Source organism: Ambystoma mexicanum, chromosome 3p, assembly GCF_040938575.1.
Source record: "Ambystoma mexicanum isolate Mex_15411 chromosome 3p, UKY_AmexF1_1, whole genome shotgun sequence".
Lineage (NCBI taxonomy): Eukaryota > Metazoa > Chordata > Amphibia > Caudata > Ambystomatidae > Ambystoma > Ambystoma mexicanum.
In genome coordinates, this window is record NC_090925.1 from 1,213,176,686 (window position 1) to 1,213,204,436 (window position 27,751).

Below are 27,751 nucleotides of genomic sequence, written 5' to 3' on the forward strand. Positions count from 1 at the left end.
AATTCTGGTGGCCCACCTGGCGAAAAGACAAAGTCATTTGTGCTATCTTGTGGTACCTGCACCCAAAACAAAAGTCAAAAGAAAAAACCAGCTGGTCTTTTACAATCTTTGGATATTTCTCCTATACTTTGGCATACTTTGTCGTTAGACTTTATTACTGATCTACCTCCATGTAATGGATTTAACACCCTTCTAGTTATTGTGGATCTTTTTTCCAAGATGGCCCACTTTATTCCTTTAAAGGGGTTGCCTTCCGCTTCAATTTTGGCCAAGGAATTTCTTGAAAACATTGTTCGAATACATGGATTTCCTTCTCTGACCGAGGTAGCCAATTCATTTCTCAATTTTGGAAAAGATGTTGTCAATTAGCGCAAATCGGCGTGAGGTTATCAACCAGTCACCACCCCCAGACCGATGCTCAGACGGAGAGGACCAACCAGACTCTTGAGCAGTACCTACGTTGCATGCTACACCAAACCGAAAGCAATTGGAAGGATATTTTATGGATTTCCGAATACGCATACAATAACTCTGTACATTCTGGAACCGGACAAAGCCCCTTTTATACTATACATGGACATCATCCTCGAACATCAGAACTCGATTCGCCTCAACACTTAGAAATGCCTGCAGTGAATCATGTGCACTCTACTATTACACAAGCCTTTAAGGAAGCAACAGAACATTTGAAACAAGCGAAAGAGAAATACAAGAAAAATGCTGATCAACATAGAAGTGATGCCCCACAATACCAGATTGGAGATCAAGTTTGGCTGGCTACAAAACGCATACCTCTAAAAGGGACTCTGACTTTTAATCCTAGATATTTGGGACCTTACACTATTAAGGCCATTATCAACCCGGTGGCCGTCAAATTGGAATTACCCTCTAATATGCGGATCCATCCTGTCTTTCATTTTTCACTCCTGAAACCAGTTCAACCCGGGGCAAGACTAGCCAAACAACCCAACCCCATCCTAATAGATGGGGAACCCGAATTCGAAGTTCAAAATATCCTGGACTCTAAAATGGTTAAATCAAGACTTTTTTATTTAATCGACTGGAAAGGTTACGGACCACAGGAAAGGTCATGGGAGCCTAGTGACCACGTTCATGCACCTCGGTTGGTGAAAAAATTCCATCGGAACTTCCCAGACAAACCAGGACCGAAGGGAAGAACACCTTTAGGAGGGGCCTTGGGGGGGGGAGTGCTGTCATGATGCCTACCCCCGGGCATCCGGACCAAGCCCATCAGCCCCGGGAGCAGGCATCCAGATATTTATTAAAACCTCAGCAGCCCCGGCTTGGGGCTGTCTGGGTTCAGTCCTGGCGCCTATGGCTCCAGGCTCATAATAGAAATCAGTCAATAGGCGCCAGGCTCATAGACATTACTTACCTCATGCAGACCATGCTGCAACTGAATCCAAGCCAACGTGAGGCTTGGATGGGACTATTTTGTTACAGGGACTATTTTTTACTCGGGTGTGGTTCTGGGGAACTTCTTACCTCAAACTACTTTGGAGGCTATTTAAACCACGCCCGATCAGCAACACACGCTTCGCGTTATTCTGCATCCAGCAGCGTAACGCTCACCGTGCCTGCAGTCAGTATCCAGTCTTCAGCCACGCCCGTCTCAAATCCAGAGCTCCTAGCAAAAGAGGAAAGAAGAAGGAAAGGTTAGAACACCGACATTATTCAATCCTCACCTGATTCCGGATCCATCACGTCTTCGAACTTGAAAAGGACATTATTTCTGCACGCATCGCATCGCCAGCTGCAGCGCCGCGCCATACTCACCAGTCCTCACAGCATTTTTCGATCCAGCGCTGCCTCCATCATTTTCTTCGCCGAACTCCAGCACCTGGGGGGAAAACATAAGAAACAACAAGGTGAGCCAAGAGAGCCGGCAAATACAATATCTTACTACCATAGGCTTACCTGATTTACCACCGGAGGCATACATCTTCATTTGCTGCACCTATAAATGGAGAAAACAACAAGTTAAACTCATTCAACTTTTACCGGACAGTGTTGGGTAATACAAACTCTTACCTGAACGCCATCAGCAGCCTCCAGGCAATATTCTTTTGAACCAGTTGCAATTCAACAAGGGAATGGAATAAGAGTGAACATCGGACTTATTGAACACTTTGAACTATATAAACCCCGGAGTCAATATTCCTCCGGAACTCCTCCAGCACCTTCAAACCAGTGAAGTAACTGGTATCTACGCGCCCCTGCATGCCATGCAGGATGGAGAGCTCATCATTTAAAAGCATAAGGTGAGGTTACTAAAAGGGGGTGTCGGAGGTGACAAGAGGGGAGAACGAGAACAGTGGGAGGGGGCCATCACTAAAATCCACGGGTGGCTAAATCCCTTTCTCCACTTGCAGGAGAATACTTCTACGGATCAAGCAGATGAGATTAGGCGGGTCAGTCCAGACAGTCATCTCGGCACTACGCATCACGTTAGTGGAGACCGCAGCTGTCCGGGTACGATCGACGCCCCTGTTGGAACCAGGTGAGCGTAACATTCGTCACCTGTGCTTTTTTAGGGCTTGTAAAAAGGGCTTGGTATAAGAGCTGTAGTGAAAGACCCATGCCCTGACATAATTGCATAAACCTAGAAAACTCTGCATCTGTTTTATCGTGTGTGGCTTGGCTGTGTTCAACATGGCCTAAGCCCTTTCAGGCATAATCCTTTTCCCCTCATGTGAGATCAGCTGGCCTATGTAAAGCACTTCTTGCTGACAATATTGTAACTTCTCTTTGTCAACTTTATATCCTTTCTCGGCCAATATAGTCAATAGCTGAATAGAATCGTGTCTGTACGTTTCCTCTGTCGTGCTGCAAATTAAGATGTCATCCACATATTGCAAGACAACACTCTCTAATGCAATATTGCTTAAGTCCATCTGTAGGACTCTGTTGAAAATCGAAGGTGACTCACAGTACCCCTGAGGTAACCTTGTGCTTTTCAGACACATCTGCCTGAATGTGAATGACGTCAAATCTTGTCAGTCTTCGTTGAATGGGATTGAGAAAAATTCATTTTTCAAGTCAATCACCGTGAAATATTTTGCCTCAACGGGTATCTTGCATAGGATTGTGGACAAGTTAGGGACTAGAGGGAACTCGGCCTCTACAATATCATTTATTAGCCTTAGGTCTTGGATTAAACGCCAAGACCTTCCCTTTGATTTTTTGATAGGGTACACTGCAGTATTGCATGACGACTCTGACATCACCAAAATACCCTGCTCCATCATGGCAGAAATTGTCTTGAAAATCCCTTCATCTGCTTCCCTAGACATGGGATACTGTTGTGGTTTTGGTAAAATTTGCTCCTGGTTTCAATTTAATCCTAACTTCTCTGACTCCTTTCAACAAGCCTACGTCATAAGGGACTGTAGTCCACACTGAGACAGGCGCCTTTGCCATGTCATCATCAAAATATTCAGGACGGTTTTGCGCCAGCATCATTCTCTGGGGCACCTCTCTTTTGATCATTCTCACCCAGTAAATGAGATTAATCTCAACTGTTGTTTCATCTATACCTGTTTGCTCTTCAAACAGATTGTCATCAATGACGTCAGTCAATCTGTATCCTTCCTCAATGGCGATCACTGCGCACCATTGTCTGCCTTCATCATCACAACCATTGATCAACGCCACCTTTCCTCGTACTATAGCTGTGTGTATTGCCATGGGAAACACTCGTCCCTTTTCCTCATGCATAGGTATTCTTGGCCTGAATAGAAACTCATCAGGGGTTCTCATGGTTTTGTCTGCTAGGCCTGGTAGCCCTGCCATTAGTATGTGCACTCCATACGTGAATATTTGTGGTTCCAATGGAATAGCTTTCATAGCCGTTTGTCCTGCGTATGCTCTAATCATTTTGCATACGTTCAAATAATGCATTCCTGGAGTTGAACATACTATGCCCTTCTCCATGAACGAGATTGTCATGTTTAACTTCGTCATTAGGTCTCGCTCCAATATATTTACTGGGGTCCGCCGTGAACAGTAGTGGCACATTCATGTCACATTCTCCTATAGAAACTGGAAGTTTTTTTGTAAAAGGAACACGACTTGTTGCTCCTGTGAACCCCTGAGTATTTATGGCATCGCTGGACAGGGAAAACTTGCCTTCACGTATACATGAGCGTGATGCCCCCGTGTCAAATAAGAAGGAATATTCTTCATCCCCTATAACAACATCTACCGTTGGTTCCTCATGAGGGTTTGGTGTCACTGATAGGATAGTACACATCAGGTTTCCCAGTGAGCTGTCCTAATCCATATATAATCTTGTCCCATGCCGATTTTTCTCTTGCACAGCCTGCAATAGTGCGCTATGGTGAACTGTATTTCAGACCATGGCTTGGCCTCGATTCCTACCAATTTCTTGAGCTGCTTCTGTACCTGATCTGCAGGCCCTTGGCATAATATATGGTAAAACACAGGTGTGGATTTCCCCCAAGATTCCCGTGTTTCCCAGCACCCATGCGTCTTGGAAATTCTGAATGCAAAGCAAAGGTTCCTCTGACTGCTTCATTTTACGTATCATTATAGCTCCCATGTCAGAAATATCCAGGTATTGCAATCGTAATGCTTTCCATACCGTGGCTCTGCAATTGTTAAATCGTGCTCCATCGTGCGCAGTATTAACTGTAGTCACACCAGGATAACCCACACGTGTCCACACATCGTCAGCTCTATCACCAAGTATGGCGATTAAAAGAACCTTGATGTCCCCTATAGCTAATGTGTTCCCTCCCGTAATTTTTTCCAAATCATGTATCCATTTTCAGGCTCCTGATGTTAACATTGGAAGCTTATATTTAAGATTTTCTCGAAGCATGTGTGGCCAGGGTATGTACTGTGGCCTCATTCCTCCCTTTTCGTGTAATGGGAATTGTAACACATGGCACTCCTTTTCTTCTCTCATCATTTTCCTATCCACTGCAGGGGTAATATTCCTGCATCGCCATCTACCTTTCAATGTCCTTAGTCTGCTCACATAGGGTGGTGGAGACACCCCCCTCTGACCGTAATATACTCCTTTGTGTCAATCTGATTGTGAGGCTGACTGTGATGCCTTAGGTGTAGATCCCCTAGAATCTGACCATCTTATTCCTTTTCCTCCCGTCTTCTCTCATCTTCCTTTTCATCATATTCTTCTCTTTCTGCATCTGATATTGTTTGTGCCCAACTCGTGCAACTCCTCTCATCTTCCTCGTTTCTATTTAGCATCAACCTGTCTAGGGACAGCTCTCTATTTCTGCTACTTCGAGAGGCGTCCTCAGTATCGTACAACTGAGTGCCCTCCAGACGCTAATCGGCCCTTTTCTCTTGGGGTACTTGTTCTAGCCCCATTTCGTCATACATTCTATTGATCGTCTCTCCGATGCTTCTGGTGTTGAAGTCATCTTCCACATTTGCCCTAGACGTACCTGGTACTGAATCGTACTCAGGAAAGAATTCTTCTATGCCTTCCCAGTCTACCACTGGATCAGGTTTTTTAACCTCTCACTCCAGATATTCAAGATTACATTCTATGTCGTCAACAAACTCTCTGCGCTTCCTCGCTTCCTCTCTGACCCTATCTTCTTCCTGGTTCTTCGCATCTCTATGTTCATTTGCCCTTCGTATTTCCTCATCCCTTCGTCTCTTTATTCTCTTCTCCCATACTTTCTGTTCTTCTATTCTCCACTGTTCTTGCCTGTCTTAATCATTAACTGTTCTTTACTTATGATTGCCTTTCCTTTCTTGCTCCTAGCGATACAACTGCTCTTGTCTCTGTCTAACTTTTTTCCTGATTCTTTCATCTCTCAATACTTTTTCCTTTTCCTTCTCTTTTCCTGTTGAATCGTCTGGCTCTCCTTTTTGTTTCATATCCTCAATGCCTTTACCATCGAGTTTCAATAGAATCTGACCTCCCATCCATTCATTCTGTGAAAATGCCATCTCATCAGTTCTGTCTTCATCTCCTTTCCATCTCTTTCCCTCTCTGTCTTTATCTAGAGATGTACTTGCTTGTGCCTGGTCTCCTTTTTCTTTCTTGCGTCTCTCCTTGTCCCTGGGACTTTGGAGGTGATATCTCTGTCTCTGTCCTTGTCTGGGTTTTCGTCACTACTTTGCATAGGTGACTCATATGCCGGGTTGCTATATCCCATGGCTGCTTTAAGCTCCCTCAATGGGTATAATCCCTCGTCTTTACTAGCTTCACTTTTAGTTTCAGACGGGGCGGGTGGCACAGAAGGCGTTTCATCCCCCTCTGAGCATCTGTTAAGTATCCAATCTAACAGTGGCTCCTCCTCCTTATCCTCTTGGTACATCTTCCAAAGTTCTTAACTAGCTAGGCGTTTGTCTAACTTTTTGCCAGTGTATGTGGCGTGCAAATATGTCGTCATGTGTTGCAGGATCGTTTTAGATAGCGATCCACCCTGAGGCCATGGCATAAACATTTTGTGGGCGGTTCCTTTAACCCATTCTGCATTGTACTTTTTCAGCTTAGGTGCATGTTTTGGCAACTGCTTGCACAAGTGTACTAACAGTATAACGTCTTCCATTCTTAAATCTGTTTATCATCCTCATATAACACTTTGTTATGCTTTTACGTTTCTCAAACACAATCAACAATATGAGCAAGCACCAATCGTCGCAAGCTCCAATACCGTTTTTTCACAAATATTTCTTTTACTTTTTCAAACAACAACCATCAATTCATATCATACAACATCCTAGCTATACAATCGCACAATTTTCATGTTAATTCCCCCAAAAATGTTCTTACTTCATGACGTCAGAGAAAAAGAAAAACATAAGACAGATGTGATAGACTAGACAGACTCCGGCAAGCTACATGAATATCCTGCCCCTAACACTATTCGGACATGGAATTTAAGCCCATCCCTTTCAAAATGTCTTTTTTAATCGTTTTGGTCTCCTATAGTGCCCTATCTTTTCACGACTTTGAATGAAGGCTTCTTCTAACACTATATTAACGTGTAGGTATCTGGGCGTATCCTCTGGCTTGGGTATCCTCTCTCCAGCTCGGGTATCTTTCCCGGTATCCTCTCTTTAGCTCGGGTATCCTTCCTGGTATCCTCTCTTTAGCTTGGGTATCCTTCCCGGTATCCTCTCTTTAGCTCTGCCCCCCTTGAGTCAATATTTCTTTCCCCTTATATATATATATATACATTCTACTCTGCCTCTGACATTATTTTTGTCCCACCTCCCTCCGTTACCTTCCCTTACTTTGCCAAAGTATTTAGTCTTTTTTCACTCACCGTTCGCATTTTTTTCTTCTCTGGATGCTCGGGATCACCGCCTTCGTTACCGCCTCTCCTTGCTTTTCGCTCGATTACCTGCTTGTAGAAGTGGGAAGGGGTTTGTGATGGAAAGCAGAGTTCCTTCAGACCTGAATCTGCAGGTTTTATACTTTAGACTAGCCACTATCTACGGGGAGCCTCTCGGTATACTTAGCCGGATGGCAAAGGACTTGTGATATTGCTGAGGACTCAGAGTTACTTATGTCGACGGCCAATGGGTGTCTTAACTAATCGATAATCAATAAACCATCCTATCTCTGCTAGCAAGTGTGCACTGGGCCCCCATCCGGCCATAGAGCTGGGGGTTTCTCAATAGCACTTTAAGATGAGCAGCAGCACCCGTGAGATGGATGGGGATGCAGATTAATACTCTTGCATCAAATCAATAATGACAACTCAATAGTTTGGTAAAGGGAGTCTGTTTAATGACGAGTACAAAAACAGGGAGTTCATGAATATCAGCAATCGCTCGATCTTCTTTCTCGCTTCAACTCCAATTAATTTCAGAAAAAACACATCATTTATACTAAAAACTTGTGATCACTGACGTGTAACGCTTAATATCTGGCATGCAATTCTATTGGTTTTAGGAAGGTAACTTTAATATAGGTGTTATATCTGTATGTGGTAACGGGGAGTGGGGATTGGATAAACACTGTCAGGTGGGGCATCTAAGCCCTTCCTTTAAAATGGCTGCTGTAAACGTCACTAAAAGTACGACATCTCATTGGTTCTACTAACTATAGGACCTTAGATTACTTGGTCATTATGACTGGGTTGGCAACAACCCCACTCATACTTTTCCACTTGTCTAGGAGCATGCAAAATAGCCGGCCAGGTGCAGGGAGATCGTCTTCACCCCCAGCTTCCCTCCAATTATTGCTACAATCAATCATCACCTCAGTGGTCATGTGTCAATTATTTCTTTGTGGTTGGCCTCGAGACTGCTTTTTGGTCTGGAAAAGTTAAGACATCTGTGCATAGCACAAGTCCAGGTGAAAATTAATCTCTTCTCGCTTAGCTGGTCACGTGATTCTGACACCGTGAAATCGTCTTATTCGTCATCCAATTTGAGTATTTGATTTAATTCTACCAGCCATCTGCCTTCTGTGGCTTATCTTGACCTTTCTGAACAGGATACTCTGTTCTTCTTTTCATAAATTGTATCCACTGTTGGTCTATTTCAGCCGATACGACCTTGGCTTCTTGGCATGATTTGCCCTCGTCTGAGTTTCTCTCTGTCTTTAATTATCGAGTTGTTCGCTACGGAGCTCTCCTCCTAAGACCTTTAGTAACCTTTGGTTGATTCTGCTCTTGTGCATAGTGGAAGTATACTTAAATAAAGTGCTCCTTTTGAGGTAAATATGTATAGGTGGCGCTTGCCACAATCTATCTAAATACTAAGCATAAGCAAGCCTCACAGATTCTTGCTTCTTGCGGTTCTTTGCATATGTACACGTTTAAACTAACGGAATATCTTCATCGCGCATGTGGCATAACTTCTGACATCGATTATTTCACTTTAAGTTCAGAACGTCACTTATCCATGGTGTATCGTCTCTTTTCATCATTCACAGGTCGTCATATCTTCTATATGTGAGTCAGTCCAGGTTTCTGTGACGTCACCATTCGTCTTTACTTCAGTATCTTTTCAGCTACTTCAGGGATTGCGTTCTGACAATCGTCATTCTGTCTCATTTGTCAATGGGGACCTTACTGTCTAAGTTTTCTTAGGTGTCGGTACTTCAACAGGTGCTGTTCTTCTGATAGGTACTGGACAGAGCCCCACTGTGGCTCCTGTGGCTCTCTGCTGGTTTATTTGCTCATCATACATCACATATTTTGGTGTGAACGTTCCTGGTACTTCAAAATGGACGGTTGGCATACGAGTCGTGCTTGGGACCTCCTCTACACCTGTCGGGAGGGATCATAAGGTAAGCTGCAGCCCTAGACGTGGAAGTAGCCACGTGCACAACAAGGCTCTCAGGGGTAGGATGCCTTGAGAGGAAATCACAGTCAATGCTGGATGGCTTGTATTTTCTTGTCAGTGTTTTATTTAAAGTTGGGTTGGTGTCAGGAGACTCCCAGTTTGCCAGCACTCTTTTTTTGCAGTGCAGAATGACATTTTGAGATAGGGTCCTTTTGTGGACCTTTCACACGTATATCTGTCAAATCGTTCTGCTCATAGGCAGTAGCAGGTCTCCCCCATCCATAGTATTCCGTTACCCTGTTCATTAATTGTCTGTATGAAACCTATGAAACCTTGTGCTCAGTAGCCCAGGTCGTCTCTAACGCACCTGGGCTTCTCATGTGGAGTCGACATTTGGAAGGGGTGAGGTGGACACATTCCCTGTGGTAGAGATTGATACTAGTTGGATATTCTTGAAAAGTACTCACAAAATCTATAGTATCATAATGTCCAGCAAGTCCTCCAGGGCACCCGGTCCGGATGGGATTTGCAGCACATTAATTGCCATCGACCCGTGGTCTGGTCAAACGCCCTGCATTGGGTCTTTCGCTGGATCAGCAAAACCCAATCTATGCCTTCATCTTAGCTGGACAGTATAATCGTCCCAGTTTTAAAGAAAGGAAATTAGGCTGACCCACGCAATTATCATCTCCGAGCAATACGTGATGCTTCGGCAAAAATGTTCACTAGAGTTCTCTTGGTCGAGCTTGAAGAATGGGCAGACACAAATAACATCATTCCGTTCATCCGAACTGGTTTTCGTAAGGGCTCAAATACTACTGTCAACAGTCTAAACTTGATTAACATCATACAGCAGGCGTGGATGATACGAAAACACAAGTAGTTTCAGGTTTTATTGATTACAGTGCTGCGTTTGATGCTTTAGACAGAAGCAGTTTATGGAGCAAGCTGCGTGTTTGGTGTATTAACAATGATTTATAATGCACTTAATACGCAGAGGTTTCTAAGCGCGGACCCAGGGATCAAATCTATGTTGCTCCGGGTTGTCTTGCTTCCAAGGTGTGCGCGTTGCCCCTGAGCTATCCTCCTGAGACATTATCCATCTACATGACAACACTAGGGTGAAGGTTCGCCTGGACCAACTGGGCAGGACAACCAGTTGGATATTGACCTAAAAAGGTCTTAAGCAAGGCTGCATTCTAGCGGCTAAGCTATTTAACTTGTACTTGTCCGACCTGGGTGACGCGATCTCTAAACCACTCTCTATTTCCCGAAAACTAGGTGATACTTCACCGCAATGGATGAGCTATGCGGACGATCTTGTCCTCCTGGACTTAACTCCAGGAGGCCTGCAGCCATCCCTGGATAAATTAAAAACCTATACCCACCATAACTCACTAATTGTGAATATTGCAAAAACAAAAATTATGGTTTTCAGCTCAATACACAAAAATGTAAACTGTGAGGTGGGTGATGGACGGGGAGGCAGTTGAAGTAGTCACTGAGTACAAATATTTGGGTATCAACTTGGACAATAAATGACTTGGATCATAGCATCTGGTACAAGTGAAGTTAATAATTACCATAATTGCTGGCTCCATTGGCTCCCTCGCTCGTAAGGGCGGTGGGTACTTTCTTGGTGCATTGGTTCAGCTGTACAAAGCCATGATTTTACCCATTATCTTGTATGGGGCTGCATCATGGGTAATTTGCAAATCTCCTTGAGATGTCCAAATTGGAGTGCACTTTACTTAAGAGGCTACTGAGAATGCCCCCCACCCTGCACTGCGACTGAATTGGTTTACTTAGAATTTAATGCTGTGCCAATTCGAGTAAAATGTCATCTTTGTTGCTTGACGATGCTATGGAAATTGGTAAACACCTCGGCTCAAACACTGATGGGCTTACTGTACAAAGTCCTCTTGTCTAGAGCAAAACTCATGCCATCGAGTAATCTAGTGAAGCTCTCGTCAATTGCAATGTAACGGTACTCTTTGGCACCAGAGTATGCTCAGGGTTGGTTGCTTAGTAAATATAAAAATTACATGAAAGCCACACTGGCTGAGAAGAGCTATGAACAACTACTGTGTGGAGTATATACAGAATCGGGAGTTTACACTGAGATACATGCAAAACATTGTGGGAAGCAGTTTGGTCTGGGAATATCTAAAACTGAAAGTTAACATTGTTAAGACTCAAGAAACAGTGGGGGCCTGGTCTAACATACCAAGAGAGTACAGGTACTGTCGTTTATGTGGGGAAGAGCGCTTACAGTCTATTAGACATCTTGTGACTAGCTGCTCCTCTCTTCAGAATCTTCGTTTGAATGCTCTGAAAGCAGCAGGTCTCTCAGGGACGTCCTCGGAAGATGCAATCTGTGCCATGTATATGAGTGGAGATTGGGAAGCAAGTATTGTATTCTTTACTATCTACTGATCAGAAGATACCGACCATTCTGGACACATTGTAAAGAGTGTTGTTTTTTTGCATAGCATATGTACAGTGATTTTTTTCCAGTTTTAAACGTTTTATTAGATAAAAGTAGGTATACAAGGCAAAAAAACAAAGGAGATACAGACATCATATGTCAAGAATAGTAGCGGATGTACAACTAGGAGAAACAGGATATAATGAGGATTAATACAAAGTGAGCTAGGTATGCGTCTAACAAATAGATTAAACCATATGCTAGAGATTTTTAAAATATTGGGGGGAGACAAACAATAACAGACATCAAGGCAGGACGCAAACAGGACAAAACACAAACAAGAGGAGGAATGAGGAAAGGAGATGAAGGGTGGGGTACACATATAGTATGCATTCTAATAGGATATTGCTTCATGGGTTATTAAAGCAAATTTACACCAATAGAAAGTCATAAAATGCTTGCCATTTCAATTAAAACTTGTTCTGTAAATCAGGGGTTGAAGCATTACACTTTTCCAATCTGTGAATGTTACATATAGAGTTCCACCAAAATGTATAGTGAATTTGGTTTGGGTTTTCCAATTAGTAGTAATATTCTGGATTGCCACCATTAGACATAAATCAAACAGATATTTAGCACGTTTGTTAATTTGGCAATTATGTAGCATGGAGCTGCCTAGGATAAGGAAATCAAAACAAAAGTCTATAGTAAGGTTAAAAATGCATTTGATAGTATTCCACGCAGAGATCCAAAAAGGTTTAACATATTGGCATTCTATAAACATATGTTTAAAAGAACCTTGAATTTGCAGCTCCAACAATTATCGTTAGGTAATAGACCACATTTGAAAAGGGATACAGGAGTAATAAAGGCTCTATAGTGGAAAAAGAAAAGGGTTTGGACAAGGCAAGCAGAGGAGGTAATTTTAGAAATGTTTAACGATTGGTGGACAGGGGGAGTAAAACTGATGATCCAACCTTACACAATCTTCCCTCCAGTCAATATGAAGACATTCAATCCTCAGAATAGATGCAGACTTTAGTAAGATGATGTAGTAGATAGAGGCTGTATTAGAGTTGAACACATAAAGGAGTCTTAGTGCTTCGATTATTGGAATTATACAACAGTGTCTCTGTCACAGGTTTCCCCCCTTCTCACCTGTTGCTGTTGTTTACTGGAGCTCCTTGAAGGAGTTTTCTTGCGTACAGTCCGGGTCTTGTACAGACCCATGTGGGCTTCTTTGGGTTCCAGCGTGTGATCGGCGCTTCGACTCCTGAAACGTTCAGTATGTCCGGGAAATCCAGGAAATGATGATGTGTACTCGAGACGGGTACACGGGGTCCAGGATACAGGAGGTAAGGAAAGGAAGGGACTGAAGGAGGAAGGACAAAGGGTCCAGGAACCGAGAACAGGTAGTCAGCGAGAGAGAACAACAGAAACGCACGTCTAGCCACTGCAAGCGGTAGCGTTGAGACGTGCGGGCCCGCAGGGGCGTGGCTTCTTTATAGAGTGTGCTACGTCTGACGCGACAGCTGGTAAACAACGTTCCATGTCTGTCGGCCATGATGGTAGTACTGCTGAGTGCAGGCCTCGATGAGTCAGGGACCAGGAAGTCCAAAAGGGACACATCTGACGGTTCATGACAGCATGCCTCCTCCGAAAACCCGCCCTACGGGCTTGCCCAGGTGTATGAGATGATACCTTCTGAGTAATCTGGGAGCATTTAAATTTGAGATTGGTTCCCAGGTGCGTTCACTAGGAGGGTACCCTTTCCACTCAACCAGGTATTGCAGCTAACCACGTTTGTACCTGGAGTCATATATACTAGACATTTCGTATTCCAGCTGGTCGTTGATGTTTACAGGATTAGGCCTGGGGGCAGTCCGGGAGGATTGGATATATGGCTTCATTAAAGAAGTATGGAACACTGGGTGAATCTTCTTCCAAGAGTCTGGTAGTTTGAGCTGGAAGGCCACTGGATTAATGATTTCCTTTATGGAAAAAGGGCCATAGTACCGGGGAGCCAGCTTATTAGGTCGTAGATGGCGAGGCAGTAGTTTTGAGGATAGCTAAACCTTATCACCCACTGCGTAGGATGGTCCTGGTCTTCTTTTGGAATCCGCATACTGCTTGGTGTGATTTCGGGCCTTTTCTAGGTGTTCCTTGGCCTCCTTGTGTACATTGATGAGAGTTTCGATCCAGGTGTCGAGTGTGGGTACTGGTGTAGGATGTGGAAGAACGGAAGGTAGGACTGAAGGATGGAATCCTTGGCTGCAGAAAAAAGGACTGGTCTTGACAGCTGAGGGGCCCGAATTGTTGTAGGCGAATTCAGCCAAGGGTATTAGGAGTGACCAATCGTCCTGTACCTTAGTAGTGAAGCAACGGAGATACTGTTCTAGAGTTTGGTTCACCCGTTCCGTAGCTCTGTTGGTCTGTGGATGATAACCAGAGGAGAGGGCAGGTTGGATCCCTAGTATTCGGCATAAGTGTTTCCAAAACTGAGAAATGTATTGGGGCCCTCTGTCTGAAATAATCTTGGAGGGGAGTCCATGAAGTCGTAATATGTGTTCCAGAAAGATTCCAGCAAGTCCTGATGAAGATGGTAGTTTATACAGTGGAGTAAAATGGGCCATGTGAGTGAATAAATCAATGGTGACCATGATGGTCGTGTATCCCCTGGAAGGTGGTAATTCTACTATGAAATCCGTAGCAATGACTTCCCAAGGTATTGTCGGTAACGAAGGTTGAAGTAGGAGATCCGCTGGCTTCTTATTATCATGTTTATTTTGATTGCAGACTGCACAGGCTTGGATATACAGCTGAACATCAGTCTTCATTCTTGGCCACCAGAATTGTCTCTGTATCAGACGGAGTGTACTGGTGACGCCGCAATATCCTTAGTGAAGGGAATCGTGGCAGAGATTAATGATCCTTTGTTGTAGTTTCTGTGTGGGGATGACCAGGCTGTTATCCTTAAACAGATACTCGTCCTTAGTTTTTAGACTCCAGCGATTCTTCCCTGTAAATTCCTTCCAGAAGTCAGAGGACTGGGTTTGTATCCAAGCATCTTCCAGGAGGCGGATTGCTTGGGCTACAAAGAAAATGTGTTGGGAAACATCTTTGGGAAGGACCGACCCTCAAGAGTTTCATAGTCGGGACGCCGGGATAAGGCGTCAGCAATTATGTTTTGTGTTCCAGGGACATGGTGGATCTGGAACTGATACTGGGCAAAGAAGAAGGCCCAGTGAGCCTGACGGCTGTTTCTACATTCCAGTGACTGTAAAACTTGAAGATTCCGATGGTCCGTACGGACTTGTACAGGATGTTTTGCTCCTAGAAGTAGATGACACCACTCTGTGAAGGCTTGACGGATGGCTAACAATTCCTTTTCCAAAATGGAATAGTGGGTTTCGCTGGGAGTTAGAGTTCATGAAAGGTAAGCGATGGGATGTTCTAATTTATCCTCGAATGCTTTAGAACAGCTCCAATGGCGTAGTTAGAGGCATCTGTTTCCACTAGGAATGGTCGATTGATGTCAGGTTGAGCCAGGATGGTGGCTTGTGTAAACTCTGTCTTTAACCGTTGGAATGCCTCCTCTTGGGATGTGGTCCAGCGAAAAGGAGTATCTTTCTTCAACAATGTAATGATCGGTTGGACTATCTCGGAAAAGGAGGGTATGAATTTCCGGTAGAAATTGGCAAGCCCCAGGAAGGATTGGATCTGCTTCACAGTAGTCAGAACAGGCCAGGACAGTATAGCCTTTACCTTTGATTGGTCCATTCCGATTCCTTCTGGGCTAAGGACGAATCCTAGATAGTGAACAGTAGAAACATGAAAAAGGCATTTCTCGGGTTTAGCCAGGAGCTTGTGTTCACGTAACCGCTGTAATACTGCCTTAACATGCCCTTCATGCTGAAGATGGTCCTTAGAAAATATTAGGATATCGTCCAGGTACACTATAACGAAGATGAACAGCATATCAGAGAACACCCGATCCATGAAACGTTGGAAGACCGCTGGAGCATTGGCGAGCCCAAAGGGCATGACCAGGTACTCAAAGTGACCAAAGGGCGTTCTAAAAGCCGTTTTCCATTCATCTCCTTCCCTAATACGGATCAAATGGTAGGCACCTCTGAGATCCAGTTTCGTAAAGACTACAGCTCCTCTCACTGCTTCCAGGATCTCTGAGATTAAGGGCAAAGGGTAGCGGCCCTTCAGGGTGCACTGATTTAACCCACGATAATCGAGACAAGGCCTAAGCTCCTTGGTGTCTTTTTTAGAAACGAAAAACAACGAAGCTCCTGCTGGTGATTTGGAGGGTCGTATAGTGCCATTTTCAAGGTTGGTATCCAAGTATTCACAGAGGGCTCTCTTTTCCGGTTTCGATAAAATGAACATTCTTCCAAAAGGAATCATGGCGGAGGGTTCTGTGTCAATAGCACAATCTTCAGGTCTGTGAGGTGGTAGGGCCAGAACTATAGCAGTTGAAAACACATCGGTGTAGTCCTGATAGGCCCTAGGAACCTGGATGATATTGGAGACCGTGAATGGCCCTTGCTGGTCTGACGGTGTACCTCCAGAAGATGTCGGCGAGAAATCCAGGGATAGACAATGAGACATACAATGCTCTGAACCCATGAACAAGGAACCTGCTGCCCAGTTGATGTATGGGTTGTGCTTTTGTAACCAGGGCACCATTGGGTAGTGAGCAGACTTAATGATGTCAAACTTGATCGACTCTCGATGGTGATTTATCAAGAGTTGCAACTCCTGGGTTTGCAGAGTTATGGGTCCGGAAGAAAGGGGTCTTCCGTCAATCGCCTCTACAGGTTGCGTTATGCCTCGAGTTTCATAAGGAATGTGGTGGGCAGTGACCCGATCTTGATCTATAAATATCCCCATGGCTCCACAATCCACCAATGCCAAAATGGGGTAGGTTTCGTTCTTGGATGGCGATAGAAAGGCCTGTAAAACCATAAGATTATTTTGTCCAGGAGAGTTCAAGGATGGAATAGACGTGGAGCAAACATCTCTCTCCCGAAGCTGCGCTCCATCTAGGATCGGGAGCTGGCGTTTCCCGAACGACGTGGAGGGGCTAATGGACACTCTCTCACTAGGTGTTTATCTGAGGCATACATACAAAGCCCGGTATGAATCCGTCACATTCTTTCTTGCGGGGATATAGGTCCACGAAAGGCCCCGAGCTGCATGGGTTCAGGTTCATTAGCAGGGGTAGGAGCGTGCTCAGCCTTCGAGGAAGTTTCCATGGAGGTCTTTTGAAAGGACGTTCTGGTCTTCTTCTTCTCTGCCTTCCGTTCCTGGATTCGGAAGTCTATCTGTAGAGAGAGATCCATGAGAGCCTGGAATGTGCCTGGACGAGTCACTCTGGCTAGCTCATCTTTTATCTCTTCATATATTCCTCTTCGAAAAAGGGTAAAGCAGGCTTCTGAGGACCAATCTGATTCTTTGGCCAATTGCTTAAAGCGTGTCACATATGTCAGCATGTCTTGGGAAGCTTGTTGGAAATCTAGTAGGCATTCCTGGGCACTAAAGACCTGTTCTGGGCAGTCAAACCTGGTCTTTAGAGCCTGTACGAATCCATCGTAGTCATACAGGAGGGCATCCCCAGAATTAACTAAGGGTGTGACCCAAGTCAAAGCATTCCCAGAGAGATGCGAAATCATGAAGCCCACCTTTGCCCTGGGGGTGGAGAAGTAGTAGGGCTTGAAGGTGAAATGGACTAAACACGAGTCAAGTAATCCGTGAAGGGTTTTTGAAGAACCGTCGTATTTATCAACTACTCCGCCCAACAATACACTTTCCTTGGTCGTGGAATCCCGGTACAAGACTAATTGTTTTAGCGCAGCGTTCTCAGCCTTCCTTAAGATTCTGCACTTCCGTTGTTAATTCCTGCATGCCGTGCATAAGATCTTGAAGCACCGCCTCCATGTCTGTGTCTATTTTGGTTCGTTGGCGTCTCAATCTGTCACAGGTTTCCCCCCTTCTCACCTGTTGCTGTTGTTTACTGGAGCTCCTTGAAGGAGTTTTCTTGCGTACAGTCCGGGTCTTGTACAGCCCCGTGTGGGCTTCTTCGGGTTCCAGCGTGTGATCGGCGCTTCGACTCCTGGAACGTTCAGTATGTCTGGGAAATCCAGGAAATGATGATGTGCACTCGAGACGGGTACACGGGGGTAAGGAAAGGAAGGGACTGAAGGAGGAAGAACAAAGGGTCCAGGGACCGGGAACAGGTAGTCAGCGAAAGTGAACTACGGCAATGCACGTTTAGCCACTGCAAGTGGTAGCGTTGAGATGCGCGGGCCCGCGGGGGCGGGCTTCTTTATAGAGTGTGCTGCGTCTGACGCGGAAGCTGGTAAACAACGTTCCGTGTCTGTCGGCCATGATGGTAGTACTGCTGAGTGCAGGCCTCGATGTGTCAGGGACCAGGAAGTCCAAAAGGGACGCATCCGACGGTTTATGACAGTCTCTAAATGTTCTACTATTGCGGCAATAATTGTAAGAAATTGCATCAGAGTAGAGGCAGGCATATGAAAATTGACAATAAATTCATCAAATGTGATGGGAGCACCACCTTTAAACAGTTGGTTGCAGAATTGAATGCCCTTAGAGAGCCACGGCTTCCAGAAAATGGATTTACCTCTAATTTTAATCAAGGGGTTATGCCAAATGAAGGGGGATATAAAAGAGGATTGCTTAACTATAGATGGAAACATACATGTTTTCCGGGATAGGATGGATTGGCGAAGACAGGAAGGAGAATGAGGAATAGGCAGCATATAGAGAAGGTAGAGAAGTATATGAGAGATTATCATCTCAATCAATTCCAGTCTGCTCAGCGAGATTCTGTGGGTTTTTTTTTTCCCCATAAGAATTTCACGAGACAGGAATCTATAGATTTAAAGAAGGAAGGAGAAAGAGGAATAGGCAGCATATAGAGAAGGTAGAGAAATATACGAGAGATTATCATCTCGATCAATTCCACCAGGAGAGATATAGGGGGGACCATGAAGATACTAGCTGTCATGAACCGCCAATTACGTCCATTCTGGACTTCGTGGTCCTTGATGCACCGAGGTCTGAACTCTGTGTTCCTTCCAACATGGCCATCTCTTTCGAAACACTGCTTACCAGTCTTTGCGCTTTATGTGCAATTTCCTACTAAACAGCCATGCCCGACGCGGCTCTGCGCGTCTCAACGCTACTGCTTGGATTAGTCAGACGTGTGTTGCCGGAATCCGCTCGGCGCTTCCTTTCTAGTCCTTGTTCCCAATTCCCTTATTATATTTCCCGTTCATTCCCTTCCCTTACCCTCCTACTTCTGTGCTTCCTTCCTGGATCCTTTCTGTACTCGGTCCTACAATACTCCCGTACCTCCGAGTCAGGACATTGTTCCCTTCCTGGTTCCCGATCCTGGATGTTTGAATGTTACCCATCACAGGACATTGCAAACCTCACGCTGGAATCAGAAGACTCGCACACGGGCCTGTATAAATCCCGGACTGTGCGAAAGAAGGAAGTCACTTCCAAGAAGGTTGCAAGTAAAGAAAAACAGTTGAGAAGGGGAGAGACTTGTGACACTAGCTCTTTGACTCCGGCTAATGTGCTATCTGAGTTACGTTTGCGAATATCATTGATGGAAGCAGATATCTGCATACCAAGATACTTGAATCCTAAGGGACACCATTTCATGCAAGAGTGTTAGCATGAAACGGGGTATAATGCAGGTTAAGTGGAAGAATCTCCAATTTATCAGTATTAAGTTTGTATCCTGATGCATCTGAAAATCTGGAGATAATATCAAGTCGATGTTGGGCTCCCAACTAGGTTTTTTTTAACAATATAAGAACGTCATCGGCATAAGCCACAGTTTTAATATGTAAATTATCAAATGGAATTCCCTGAATGGAATCATTTTGTCTCATAGCTTCAAGAAAGGGTATCAAAAGCTTTTTCAGCATCGAGAGCTATTGCCGTGAAGGGGTCATTTGATTTGTTTAAAATATCGATAACATGCAACATTAGCCTGATATGGGATGAGGAAACTCTGCCTATAACATAACCTACTTGGTCTTGTTTGAGGAGATTGGGTAGGAAAGGAAGAATTCTATTAACAAGAATTTTTGCATACATTTTACAGTCCATATTAATAATGGAAATGGGGCGATAGCTTTGGGGGAGTTTTGGATCTTTATCAGGTTTCGGGAATACTATTAGCATAGCTTCTAAGAAAGAACCTTGGGCTGTGTTATTTAAAATGAAATGAGAGAAAAGATTACTTATTTTAGGGACTAAGAGATTAGAGAAGTGAGTATAAAAATCAATAGGGAAGCCATCCGGTCCTGGGGCTTTGCCTTTTTTGAGGTTTTTAATAGCTAAGAGTATTTCCGGAGGTGTGGATCATTAAGGGAGGAGAGATCAACTTGAGGGTAGGAGACGTGAGTTATATTAGATAGGAAATTATGAATAGCAGGATTATTAGGGGGGATTCAGAAGTATATAGATTGGAGTAGAATTCTTTAAAGACTTGCACAATTTCTTTATCAGACATTTTCTTATTTCCCAAATGATCTTTAATTACAACAATTCTAGATTTCTCCTTCTTAAGTTTAAGGTAAGAAGCCAATGTTTTACTGGTTTTATTGGAAAATTGGTATATTTTGGCTTTATATTTAAGCAGATTGGAACACGAGTATTGTGTGATAAACTTTTTATATTGGAGTCTGAGTTTCATGATGTCTCTAAGGATAACGGAGGAGTTAGTGCGAGCAAATTGAGTTTCTAACGGTTGAAGCTGTTTGAGAAAGAATTCAGATTCCGCTTTAAGGTTTTTCTTTTTGTTTGCTCTGCATGAGATAATATGACATCTAAGGACCACTTTGCATCAGTCCCAATTATTTGGAGTAGATGTATTGTGATCTTTATTTTCGGAGAAAAAGTTATTGTGCTGTTCTGTGAAAAACTGAGTAAAAGATGCATCATTTAGTAGACTAGTGTTAAATCTCCATCTGCAAGAGTTATGAGAGGTTAATGGGGTAACAATTTTGATACGCACTGGAGCGTGATCAGAAATTGCATCCAGAAGAAGACTAACATCGAATTAGGGATAAAAATATAATCAAGCCTTGACAGGGAGTTGTGGGGTGTAGAGTAAAAGGTAAATTCTGAATCCGTGGGATGTAGGATTCGCCACGCGTCACTGAGGCCAGTTTCAGAAATGAAGTTAATAAATTGTGAATGGGATGTAGTGTTAGTGTACCACACATCAGATTTCCTATCCGTAAAAGGATCAATGACTTGATTACAGTCTCCACATACAATCAAATTGAGGGAGATACTGCGTAGTATATGATTTCTAAGTTGTTTCCCAAAGGAAGAATCTGCAGATGTGGGTCCATAAACATTCAGAATTGTATAAATCATAGATTCTACTGATATGTTAAGGATAACCCATCTTCCTAACTGGTCAGATTCGTAGATATTATTTTATATTTAAGTTTTTTTTTAATAAGTGTGATAACACCATTCTTTTTCCAGCACTTGAAACGACCTGGCCCACCCAAAGTCCCTTGAGTTTTGCAGCTTCATTAACCGAAAGATGAGACTCTTGTATAAAGCCTATAGAGGGCTTTAATCTGTTGAGGTGTGAAAGCACTTTTTGTCTTTTAATGGGATTATGTAATCCCTTAACATTCCAGGATACAAAATATTAAGTGGCATCATTCACGAGAAAGGATGAGTATGTAATAACATGGACCATAATTTAGATACAACAATAATCCTAACGCATGGAGGTGTAGAGATAAACAAGTTCCCAACAAGGCAAGGGACCACATGAAAGGAATGAAACAAAATGGGAGGATACAAACAAAAGAGACATGGAAATTGGTAAAAAGTTATTATAGTCAAACAAGATCTGAAGAACAGTGGCAACAATTACCTCATTAGTTGTGGAAATTCAGAATTTTTCCAACCAGATGGCATTTCTTTGTCGCCCATTGGTAATGCTGTTTTGTTTTCTCGTCTACAAGATGCAGTGAAGAGTTTACTGTAACAATGTCCGCACAAGAAAACACAAAATCAAATAAAAAATGAAAGAAGGTGTTCCTCTAGAAGCATCTTAAAAAAATAAAAAAACAGGCTCTTTTAAGAGCTGCCCCTTACAACAAACTTCCCCTACCCTGGATGCACGTTATGCCCCCACAATCGCACGCAGCACGAAAGCCACATCCAGGTATTTTCAGGATGGCTGCGATGGAAATGGGACTGTGGAGCCACAGGGATTGCGCAATAACATTTCTGGGGAGGGTGTGCACGCAGAGGACAGTTGTACAGAACTGATACTGTTACATGGAGAGCTTGTCAATGTCATTGGTGGAAGCATGTGGAACTTTTTAATGGTACGCAATGATGGCGGGCTGCAAAGAAGAAACTGGAAAGGGATGAAGGAATGTTTCTGCTTCATTGGGTCATGTCCCTCGCCGTCCTTGGGGAAACGCATGTGCGCTTACTCCCCTTTGCCGCTAGCTACCCATGCGATTGGGACAATGGGGAATATCACAGCTGCGGTTGTGTGTGTCACAGCAAGGTCCGTTCATAGTTTTGTCCATTAGTGTGTGTACTCAGCCAGATTAACATGGTTGCTAGTAGTTGCAGACGCACTGTAGCACATCAGATTTGGTGCACCATTACTTACAGGGATTCCGATTTTCAAGGTTCTCAGTTAGTTGTTGTAGAGAGGCGACTTGCGCTTCTAGGTTAGTAACTTTATTAGATACATCTTCAGCATTACTAACACGTCTCTCCACTTCATTCAAGCGAGATTCAAAAGCAGACCATTTGTTGTCTAGTATTTGCAGCTTAGCATTAGTACATGAAAGGCTTTATAGCTCTAATTTCTGCTAAAATGGTCTTCATGACTGGGTCTTTAGTATCTTCTTTAGGTGTCTGATATTCGCTCTTTTGTCTTTTTAGGGTAGTGGGAGATGATACACAAGCCTCTTTAGTTTGTCCCTTTTTAGTAGTCATATTGTATGTATGTAGAAGTAAAGGTATACAAACAGGCCGATTCATGGAATAAATGTGCGCCGAAAATCCCAGCGCAGAGGGGCCAATACGTGCGCTGCGCCGAAAATTAGCGAAAAGCGCAGGGAATCCAGCGCACGTCGATTCATGGAAGTCCGTGCGCAAGAAAAGCAGAGGACGTGCGCTGAAAAAGCGCGCGGCGCAGGCCGGCGCACAGGTCAACCAACGTCGTGCGCCACGGCCACTGCGCTATCACTCCGAGCGCAGCGCACAGCTCTAAAGTAGGCGGAACACAGGGCGGGACCCTCGGAATGGGGAATAAAATGGGGCACAACACTCGGAATGGGGAAGAATGTGGGCGGCACGGGGAAAGTTTAGGAGGCAAGTGCGCGGAACGCCCACACGCTCGCATACAACACGTATTCATGGAATAGAATAGGGCAAAAAAGCGCACGCTCAAAGCAGCGCACAGGCACAAACAGGCACAAACACGACCGCCACAAGAAAGCAGGCGGTAGCGTCTCTGCGCCTGCAAGAAATGTGCGCTAAAAGGTGCGCCAACAAATAGCACCTATATACAGACATGATCAATGTCCAATACTGTGGCCCTCCAGGACAAATGACGTACAAAGGGGTACCCACAAACACAGACACGCGCTGAGAGAAAAAATAAACGTGTGCGTGTATACCGGGGTGCGCGGGAAGTTGCACACGCGATATGGCCGGGTACGTGGATTTCAGGGGGGCGCGGGAAGTTCCACACGCGATTAGTCAGGGTACGTGGATTGCAGGGGTGCGCGGGAAGTTCCACACGCGATATGGCCGGGTACGTGGATTTCAGGGGTGCGCGGGAAGTTCCACACGCGATTAGTCAGGGTACGTGGATTGCAGGGGTGCGCGGGAAGTTGCACACGCGATATGGCCGGGTACGTGGATTTCAGGGGTGCGCGGGAAGTTCCACACGCGATTAGTCAGGGTACGTGGATTGCAGGGGTGCGCGGGAAGTTGCACACGCGATATGGCCGGGTACGTGGATTTCAGGGGGGCGCGGGAAGTTCCACACGCGATTAGTCAGGGTACGTGGATTGCAGGGGTGCGCGGGAAGTTGCACACGCGATATGGCCGGGTACGTAGATTTCAGGGGTGCGCGGGAAGTTCCACACGCGATTAGTCAGGGTACGTGGATTGCAGGGGTGCGCGGGAAGTTCCACACGCGATATGGCCGGGTACGTGGATTTCAGGGGTGCGCGGGAAGTTCCACACGCGATTAGTCAGGGTACGTGGATTGCAGGGGTGCGCGGGAAGTTGCACACGCGATATGGCCGGGTACGTGGATTTCAGGGGTGCGCGGGAAGTTCGACACGCGATTAGTCAGGGTACGTGGATTGCAGGGGTGCGCGGGAAGTTCCACACGCGATATGGCCGGGTACGTGGATTTCAGGGGTGCGCGGGAAGTTCCACACGCGAATTGGCTGTGTGCTCCCAGGCATTACCTGTACACCCTCCACGGCCCCTGCAGGCAGCACACACCACAGGGAACTACCCTGCACACCTGCTCATGTCTCCCACCACCCCCACCCCCCATCCACCAGGGGCACCCTCCACCAGGCCCCCACCCATGTCTCCCACCACCCCCACCCCCCATCCACCAGGGACACCCTCCACCAGGCCCCCACCCATGTTTCCCACCACCCCCACCCCCCATCCACCAGGGACACCCTCCACCAGGCCCCCACCCATGTCTCCCACCACCCCCATCCCCAGCACTGTGGGGAACCTGCCAGCAGGCCCCCACCCATGTCCAACCCATGTCTCCCACCACCCCCACCCCCCATCCACCAGGGGCACCCTCCACCAGGCCCCCACCCATGTCTCCCACCACCCCCACCCCCCATCCACCAGGGACACCCTCCACCAGGCCCCCACCCATGTCTCCCACCACCCCCACCCCCAGCACTGTGGGGAACCCGCCAGCAGGCCCCCACCCATGTCCAACCCATGTCTCCCACCACCCCCACCCCCCATCCACCAGGGACACCCTCCACCAGGCCCCCACCCATGTCTCCCACCACCCCCACCCCCCATCCACCAGGGACACCCTCCACCATGTCTCCCACCACCCCCACCCCCCACCCCCCAGGGGCACCCTCCACCAGGCCCCCACCCATGTCTCCCACCACCCCCAACCCCCATCCACCAGGGACACCCTCCACCAGGCCCCCACCCATGTCTCCCACCACCCCCACCCCCAGCACTGTGGGGAACCTGCCAGCAGGCCCCCACCCATGTCCAACCCATGTCTCCCACCACCCCCACCCCCCATCCACCAGGGGCACCCTCCACCAGGCCCCCACCCATGTCTCCCACCACCCCCACCCCCCATCCACCAGGGACACCCTCCACCAGGCCCCCACCCATGTCTCCCACCACCCCCACCCCCAGCACTGTGGGGAACCTGCCAGCAGGCCCCCACCCATGTCCAACCCATGTCTCCCAATACCCCCACCCCCCATCCACCAGGGACACCCTCCACCAGGCCCCCACCCATGTCCCCCTGGCCCCAGGTCCTGACGATACACAATCATGGCAGTAATGGCCAGCATACCCAGCACAAACACCCAGGCAAGGATTGCATGCACCCACATAGTGAATGCAATCACATGACACAACCCCAAAGGCAAGTATGCAAAAGAACACATGTCCGTCACACACACATACACAATGGGTGCAAGTGAATGTCAAAACCCATATCATGACATGTAAGAAACCAAAGAGAAAATGACACAAGTGTAAGATAATATAAAAATGTATTAAAAACAAAAAATAAGTAAACTAATAAAACATACAACTATGTGGCAAAGTAAATAAAAGGTACATGTCCGAGAACAAAAATGATAAACCAAAAAACAAAGGATTAAAAAATCAATAGAATTTGTCCAAAGCAAAACCATGTAGTAGGAAATCAAAGAAAAACCATAACGTCATGGTGTAAACAATAAGAAATTTAAAAAATGTATCTCCCAAAAAATAACAATATATACAGGAATGTTCCAGGGTCCATGAGCCCAACACCACAAATGAAACCTAATACTAACTAATTAAAAAAATATGTACAAAAAAGTGGCCATTGTCCGAGCGGTCCAAAATAATAAAAATAAATAAAGGAAACCTAGCACTAACTAACTAAAAAACTATATACAAAGGCAGCGGGCTAGTCCTGCGGCTCACTTGGTGATGCTGGCCAGGGCATCCTCGAACTCCATGTCAATGTCCTGGAGGCGGGACTCAGTCCTGGCCCCGAGGTCTCGCAGGGACAACCCCATGTGCTCACCAAAATCCCTGCGAGCCTCCTCGAGGCACTCAGCCCGCCTCAATGCCCGACGCATGGAGATCTCCGCCCTGGCCATGGCGAGCCGCTCCTCTTCCGCCCGCTGCCGCTCCGCACCTATCCGCTGGCCAAACTCCTCCCACACGGAACACACCGCCATGCCAGGGTTGCCCTGCCCTCCGGCCGATGCCTGCCCCTCTGATCTTGATGGCCCTGAGCCATGATGCCTCCCACGTCGAGCCCGCTGCTGCCTCCGACGCCACTGCCTCTGCCAGCACGACGGCATCCAGGCTGATGGTAACCACCGACGCCGTCGTGCACGTGCCCTGCCCGATGATGCCGGCACATCTTCCATCTGCTGGGGTCCACTTGCTGTGTTGTCCACCCCTGCTGGACCTGCGACTCCCAACTGTGGCAGGGATGGGATCCCCACCGAGCTGGCTGCATTGGTCGGGGCAGGTCCACAGGGGGCCATGGTGGCATCTGGGCCGGAAGACGGCAAGGAGAACGACCGGTGGATAGCCTGCACAGAGGAGGAGAGGGCCGTCAGATTGGCCAACACATGCAGGAACCCCCCGAACATGGCCGATCCCAATTGGGCCACGTCGGCACGGTGCACTTCGTGATGACGTGCGTGCTCCTCCCGGGAAGCACGCACGTCATCACGAATCACAGCCGTGCGCATCGCGACCCCAATCAGGACCTGCTCCACGCGGCCAGGGGTTCCCACGGCCGCAGGTGGAGGGGAGTCAGTTGACATGGACATCCCCTCTACCTGCGGACGGGCCTGGGACGGGGCATCCCTGCTGGTGCATGGTGGTGCACTCACAGGGTCAGGGACAGCGACATGCACAGGCACCTCCACGGTGACCTGTGCTACCTCCTGCCCCTGGCCCTGGACTGCACCACTTGCACCAGCAGGGATGCTCCCACCAGGCCCCATGTGTGCACCAGTGTCGGCCTCCTCCTCCTCTGTGCAAACCACCAACCTGGATGGCTCCTCACCGTCTCCCGCCGTAGCAGGCCCCTGTGGGGGCTCACCCACCCCTTCCGCTGCAGCCGTGGGGGCATCCCCGCCGCCTTGCTCCACAGCGCCGTCTCCGCCCTCTTCTTCACTAGCCGCTGCGTAGAGGGAGACAAAGGACACAAGCATCAGGCTACTGTACAATGGTCCCCTAGACAGGAAGCAATAGCAGATGAGCACCCCTGTCAAAGTACACTTCCATCATGTCCCTCCACAACACATGGGTCAGTCCAGGCAAAACACACACAGTAACAGGCATGGTGCATGCCATGCACATTTCCATGCATGTCCAATTGACTCTTGAAACATTCAATGATATGTAACTCACATGCATCATGGCTCATGCATATCACATGCACACACTTCACCTCAGTCACATCCATCTGGCCCCAAACACAACGAACACAGGCGAAACAAGGGTAAGTTGGGTGCGTCACTGAATCTGTGCATTGTCACACACATGTGTCATGCATCCATGGCATGCACAAGTCACAGACACGCAGGTCAGGCACACAGACATGGCTACCATATATGTACCTGGCATCAGCACCCATCCTTCACCCCCATCCATGTCCAGGTACAGAGACTGGCATGCTCTCATGTCCTAAATCTGCATAGGGCTCCCCATGCCGCATTTCAACACATGCAACAACCATGTGGGTCA

General features: G+C 46.4%; 1 protein-coding gene across 10 annotated transcripts in view; it reads right to left on the reverse strand.

Annotated features, from left to right (window-relative positions):
* LOC138581369 (uncharacterized) overlaps positions 1 to 27,751 on the reverse strand; it is a 3,536,879-nt gene that overhangs the window by 1,424,622 nt on the left and 2,084,506 nt on the right. The window lies entirely within an intron of this gene.